Here is a 7500-nt window from a genome sequence, read left to right as displayed (position 1 = left end):
AGTGACTGCCCTAGTTGCCACCTCAATCTTTTACAATGTTTAAGTTATATATCAATTGCCAGGGACATTAGAGGCTTAGTAAGCATGAGACAAATAAGGTGACATGGGGATAACGCAAGATTGTTGTCAAAGAATCAGAGTCACCCGGTACGGAGGGGACTATCATAACGCAAGATTGTTGTCAAAGAATCAGACTCACCCGGTATGGAGGGGACTATCATAACGCAAGATTGTTGTCAAAGAATCAGTCTCACCCGGTACGGAGGGGACTATCATCACGCAAGATTGTTTTCAAAGAATCCGAGTCATCCAGTACGGAGTGGACTATCATAACGCAAGATTGTTGTCAAAGAATCAGTCTTACCCGGTACGGAGTGGACTATCATAACGCAAGATTGTTGTCAAAGAATCAGTCTCACCCAGTACGGAGTAGACTATCATAACGCAAGATTGTTGTCAAATAATCAGTCTCACCCGGTACGGAGTGGACTATCATAACGCAAGATTGTTGTCAAAGAATCAGTCTTACCCGGTACGGAGGGGACTATCATAACGCAAAATTGTTGTCAAAAAATCAGTCTCACTCGGAACGGAGGGGACTATCATCACGCAAGATTGTTGTCAAAGAATCAGACTCACCCGGTACGGAGTGGATTATCATAACGCAAGATTGTTGTCAAAGAATCAGACTCACCCGGTACGGAGTGGACTATCATAACGCAAGATTGTTGTCAAAGAATCAGAGTCAAAAGGTACGGAGGAGACTATCGAAATAGCTTACGTTCGTTCTGTTACGTACATGAAAAAGATAGCATGGCAACAGCCGAAACGAAAGAAAAAGTGTCATCAATAGTGGAAGGAGTTAATTTTGGGTCGATGTTTGTACAAATAGAAATTAGAAAATCCATAGATCAACAATGAAACCTTCCTGGTTTTGAGCAGTTTATAATTATCAGGAGAAAACCACAGACAAATACTTAGTTTTTGCAATGCATGACGTGCTGATAATGGGAGATTTCAACTTTACTGACATTAATTGGGTGGATTTAGAGCTTCATACCCTTTACGTTGAGAATCATTTAATGCATCGTTTAGCAGAACCCAAGGAAATATAATCGGTCAAGTGATCACTAGCAGCGAAAATATGATAACCGATGTAGAAGTTGGTGAAACGATTACGTCTAGTGACAAAAGTTTGATTAGGTTGAAGCTACAAATTAATTTCAGAATAGATAGTTACATATATGGAATACTCGACATTAAAAAAAAACTATTCTACTGGCTTACGACAAGATTTAACTCATAGACTGGAAGTCAAGATTAGGTATGAGCCAATAGAAGAGATGATGGAAATAATTCAGAGCACCTTTACTAAAAGTATTCCTAGCTACACTCCAGTTAAAGAAAGGTGACCTCCGAAACAATATCGTTAAAAATTTCTTCATAAACAAAGGAAGATTATTGATGAAGATATTTAGGAAGAGAGAGAAAGAGAGAGAGGCTTATAAGAGGTAGAGTATTAACTTCTCTAATGATGACCAAATCTATGTAAAGACATGCGGATTTCAAGAGAAAAATATAGATAAAAATTGCCGATATATTGAAAGAAAATTCATCCAAAATTCTAATCACATTAAAGATCAAAATTTTATCAAGAGACGTATTGCTTCATTTTTGTCTGCCAACTTTATCATTTACATAAAAGTATGTGCGATATCTTAAACGACTATTTCTTATTCGGATTCTTAAACGAAACACTTCCAATCTAAGTGATATCCATGTCACGTGTTAGGTTAAGCGGAAATTTACTCATTTCTATAAATCTGACCAATAAGATAACTCAAATGAACAAAATGCAAAAGTTCAAGATTTTTGAGACTATAATATTTAAATCACTAATCACACACACACACACACACACACACACACACACACACACACACACACACATATATATATATATATATATATATATATATGTATATATATAGATATATACATATATACATATGCATATATATACATATATATCACCACTTTTTTCATATTATTTTTATTTTCTTTGTCTTGTATTATCTCTTTTTCGCCTTTAAATTGTTTACCTTTTTATACTCAAGATACTGTTCTTTTAAAATGGGGCCTGGAATGCTATATTATTTTCATTTCTTTATATATATGCTATTTTATTCTCGCCTCTCCTTTATATTTTGTGTGGCTCCTGCACTGCTTAACATCCCTCTATTCATTCCACAGTTGTTTAAGTTCTTGCTTGTCACCATTTCTTCCTTTTTTATTTCTGTCTCTCGCTCTCTCTCTCTTTCTTTCTCTCTCTCTCTCTCTCTCTCTCTCTCTCTCTCTCTCTCTCTCTCTCTCTCTCTCTCTCTCTCTCTCTCTCTCTCTCTCTCTCTCTTTTTCTTTTACTCTGTCGTCATTTTTGCAAACTGCATGGCTGTCTCATCCCTTTAAGCCAACAATCCAAATCTATTTTTTTTTCGTATCCCCGTATCATACATATCAAGGAGACGTTTATATTTTCCATAGGTAGCCTTCAGGCGTCGCGAAGACGAAAGATAGTAAGAGACCGAAAGAGGAAAAACGATGCAGAAGAATATTTTTCATTTCTTTTCCAAGTTTTTTTTTTTTTCTGCTTCCTTCACCTGCAAGACATCTTTCCCCGCCTTCTTCGTCACGCGTCTATTAGATTCTTCCTGGAAAAGAGGCTTCAGATGCCTCGTTTCCTACCCTCTAATTACTGCTCCCATTTTACCTACGTTACCCACCCTCCTTCCCCCCCAGCCCCCGGCTTTCTCCCTGTGCCAAGGTGTACATGCGTGTATGTAGGAGCGTGTGCCTACACGTGCATTTTTGTCATGTTTTTGCAGGTATGTGAGTACAGGCAGTGGTCTTTTAAGTCTGCTCTCGGGAGTGAGTGTGTGTGTGTGTGTGTGTGTGTGTGTGTGTGTGTGTGTGTGTGTGTGTGTGTGTGTGTGTGTGTGTGTGTGTGTGTGTGTGTGTGTGTGTGTGTGTGTGTGTGTGTGTGTGTGTGTGTGTGTGTGTGTGTATGTGTGTGTGTACCTTGTTATAGTATGCGGGTTTAGAGCTGTGTTCATAAGGTCTAATCTTTAATCTTACCCTCATCAAATTTTGCCTTAAATTTGTCTATGTTATTAGCCTGGACTATATTTTTATCCAACTTGTTCCATAAATCCAAAAATCTATAGTATGTGGAAAGCTGTACATCCTAACATTTTTTAAACAAATTTCCTTTTTCATTTCTTTACTGTAACCTCTTCTTGATCTTTCATCCATACGAGCAAATTCTGTCCATTTTTCTTTACTTTTCTCTAATGTAAATATAACTACCATGTCGCCTCTCTCTCTTCGTTCTTCCAATGTAGCAAGTCCGGTTTTCTCAGTATTTCTCCATTTCTTTTGTCCTTTAAACTTGAGATAATCCTGGTTGCCACCTTTGTACTCTCTCAACAGTACTTTATTTACATATCTCTTTAGATGTGGTGACCATTATTACATATACCAGCCTGGAACGAGTTAGGCTTTCAATAATCATCTTCACCATGACTTTTTTCAATGTGATGAAAAGGTACACTTTTATTCTTCAACAAATTATAATTCCCTTCTGCAGTTTTCTTTATATGACCTTCTTTCTAATAGATCATCGTTATTAAATTCCGTTTTTTTTCTTTTCCATTGCTTTAGCTATCAAATAATTTCTCATGTCATATCTTCTCGTCGTTCTTTTTCAATTTATTAATTTTACGTTCCTAACTCCACCCATCAGTCTTATCTAGGTTTTCCTGTAGCAGTTTACAATTCTCTTTGTTTTTTACTTCCTTCGTTATCTTTTCATCATCTACAACCACGTTTGTATACTTACCAATTCCATTCATTATATCATGTATACATAACAGGAACATTATGGATTTCAGTATAGTGAATACCTTTCCTATAAACGTTTGTGGATACTGAGTTCTGTGTCCATGTGACAAAGACATCCAGGAATGGCAAACAACCACGAAAGAAGTGACTAAAGATTCTCTGGAGAAAGAAAAGCTATAACCATAAGATCTGTTTCTGAAATCTATATCTTTCAGATTTATGGATACGGTGTAGCACCAAAATTCAGAAACGCCTATGAGATCATCTATTTCAGTATTATAGATATAGTGATGCAGCACTCCGAGGAGGTTTCAGGGGCCGTACCACCGTTCCTGAAGGCGTGAGTCCGTTTCTGCTGACGGTGTTTCGCAATTATGAAGGAGATGGATAAGGAATGCTGTAATGATTATAATTTATTTCATATTATTTGTTTTTGTTTTGTTATCATCTGTCTGTTTGATTCTCATTTATCAAATATTATATGTCAATTTATTATTATTTACTATTTACCTGTTTGTTTATTATTAAACTATACCTATGCATTTATTTATTTCATTTGTTATCTTCATTATTATAGTTTTTGTTTATTCATTCATTATCATTATCATTTTTTTTCTTTTTCGCATCCGACCTAGATATGGACCAAAAGGTCTCCTGTCGGCATGCTCCGCCTTTGTAATCCTTTGAACCCTTCCTTGATCGGGTGCCATTCCTAAAAGTCCTTGCCACATGGGTGTGAAGCTCAGTGTTTACCGATGTTAATATGAGGAGGACAATTACAACGCTGGACTACGAAAATGTCCACCCTCTGTCGCATAAGAGTGTCGTCAAGACATTGTGGAGAAGAGTAGCGAGCGTTTGCTTTTCGGGTGACAACCTTCGATAAGGAAATGAACAATTGAGAAACTGTTCCTAGCCAACAAGGACCCAAATTATGTATGGCCCCCACAGAGGGACAACGACTTTAGCATGCTACCGCAAGTCATTGCACTGTTGATAAAGCATAACAAGAAAAAGGGCCTATGAAGTAACGGTGCAACTGCTGCGGAGGGATGGGTATATGTAGCGCATAAACTCAAGAAAACCCTACATGAAACACAAAAATGAATGACGGGGAGAACCAAGTGGACCAAGGAGGTATGGTGTATAAAATGAAATGTAGAGAATGCAGTGCACAATATATAAGGAAAAGAAGAGAACTTTGAATAAGATTCCAAAGACAACAGAGGGCAGTGGACATGGAGGAACCTTAGTTTGACGATATTCAAATACTGTGAGGAATAAAACCTCGAGGTAGATTGGTTAGGAGACAAGGTTGTTTGCAAAGAGAGTAGGAAACAGGTTTTTCTTAAAAAGGTGAGTTGGCAACAATGAGTGAACGGTTGTGTTAAATCAAATCGAATATACGAAGGAGTTGGGGGCTGAGTACGAAAAACAATTGCCATCCGATAGTAAAGAGAGGCACAAGCTAATAAACAAATAAATGAATGAAGGTTTAGGCAGCAGCCTAACGTGTATTCAGCAAACATTCTAATTCCGTAGAGAGAATTATGTGCATTTTGTTTTCTCTTTACTTGACATCTGTTTTCAATGTTTTTAATTTGTATCTGTGTTTATTCCTGTATTTGTTAATTTATGTATTTTTCCATGTTATGTGCCAAGGGTTAATTGTAATAGAGATGCAGGCCCCAGGGTGACCTCTTTCTAATGCACTGGCATTAGCCAAAACTAAATCCTTAAACGTACCAAATATGATACAATGGGGTGCAAACATTTGACCAGTCAATCAACCATTCGGAGCCCACTGCTGGGCCAACTTCTGCCACGTCACCAGAGCAAATTTTTCTTTTTCGTCTCCTCACCATCTGTCTAGTCTCTTTTTCGAATTTGCATCTCGAGCGTCCAGCCGATAACTCACTTCCTCCATCTCCCGTCCTTTTCTCTGACTCCCTTTTCTCTTCAATTCCATTTCTTCTTATGTATTGTCTCCACATTATCTTTCGTTCCAGTTTCTCTATTACTCAACTTTTCTTCTTCCTACCTCTCAGTGGTATTTCAAGCAATGAAACTTTTATTCCTTTCTGTAATAGCCTTAGCTTTGTTCCCATTATCTTTACCAATTTCTAAAGTTTACTGTAAAATTTGAGTAGCAGACATAGACTTCTTAAGCGGTATTTCAAGCAATGAAACCTTTATTCCTTTCTGTAATAGCCTTAGCTTTGTCCCCATTATCTTTACCAATTTCTAAAGTTTACTATAAAATTTGTGTTTCAGACATAGACTGAAACCCTCCTGATATGTTCTATATTTACCAAAGATTCCAAAATAAATTGTAATGCGTTTTCTTATTTGATTTTCATGATTTAAAGGGAGAGTTACCAAATGGCCTATGTAATCATACCCTTCAATGTCAAGATTCTCATCACCATTTATAATTGTTTTACTTTGAATTTTACTGTTGAATAATACTTTTGATTTACTCAAATTCATCTCTGAATCTAGTTTGAGACTTCCCGTGTTCAGATCGCTGGGTATATATTGCAAGTCATCTATTGTTTCTGAAATAAAAATGATTTCATCCACGAATCTAAGGCGATTAGTATATTCAACAAACACTAAAACCTTTCTTTCCTCAATTCATTTCTATGTAAATATATTTGGGGCAACCTGAAAATAGTTTCAGTAAATATGCTCGTTTTACCGTCCTCCTGTTTCGATCTTGTTTTTTTTTTCTCTCCGTACATACATACATATACCAAAGGCTTTTTCCCCCTACACGGGGGGGTAGCCAAAAAGAAAAAGGCATAGAAACCACTCCCACCCATTCCATTTCCTATATATTCCACTCCCCTCCACCCTCCTCCCTCCCTCCTATCTTGGCACCTCCTGGATGACGGGTCATCACTGCATCCTCTCTCTCCGTATCTAATAGTAATCCAATTACAGAATTCCTCGGGACCTTTACAATTTGTCATTTTTAATCTTATTTACATTTAGTTATTTCTGTTCGTTCTATTAAGTCAGAGGTTTCCTTGTGTTCTACAAAAGCTAAACAGAAAGGCTTAATTTTTTTTTTTTTTTTTTTTTTTTTTTTTTTTTTTTTTTTTTTTTTTTTTTTTGCTCAAACAGTTGAACCATTGTGTATAGATCGAAGTAGTGGAGGTAAACTAGTTTCGGCTGTCCGTCCCTGTTGTGAAGGTGCTGTGCCTTGCTGCATTACTTTTGACCCAGGCAGTGGGTTCATCAACAAAAATCTAAGTTAAAATGAAAACAAATAGGAATTCCTTGGATGTGGAATGATGAAGGATGGGTATGTACTTTACCTTGTGAACTTACTTATAAGGGATAAGAGGCTTTCTAGTATATGATGACGATGAGTTCTACGAATATATTTTCTTTTTCTATTTGATTTATATTTACAACCAGATCTTTAGGACATCGACTGTAGAAAAGGTGTACCATCCTTGGCTCTTGAATACACGGCTTGGTTTGAATTTCATTAGGAAAAGTAATTTATTCATACTATGAAAGCGAATCTATATCTGTCGAGGGTTTTCTTGAGTAGTGATGAAATAAGAACAGAATTAATTTGTTACGTGGGTT

This window comes from Oratosquilla oratoria, chromosome 1 (assembly GCF_046742065.1).
Source record: "Oratosquilla oratoria isolate Oo_2021 chromosome 1, ASM4674206v1, whole genome shotgun sequence".
In the NCBI taxonomy this organism is placed as follows: Eukaryota; Metazoa; Arthropoda; class Malacostraca; order Stomatopoda; family Squillidae; genus Oratosquilla; species Oratosquilla oratoria.
The sequence above is the reverse complement of the archived record's forward strand: the minus strand, read 5'-3'. Positions refer to the sequence as shown.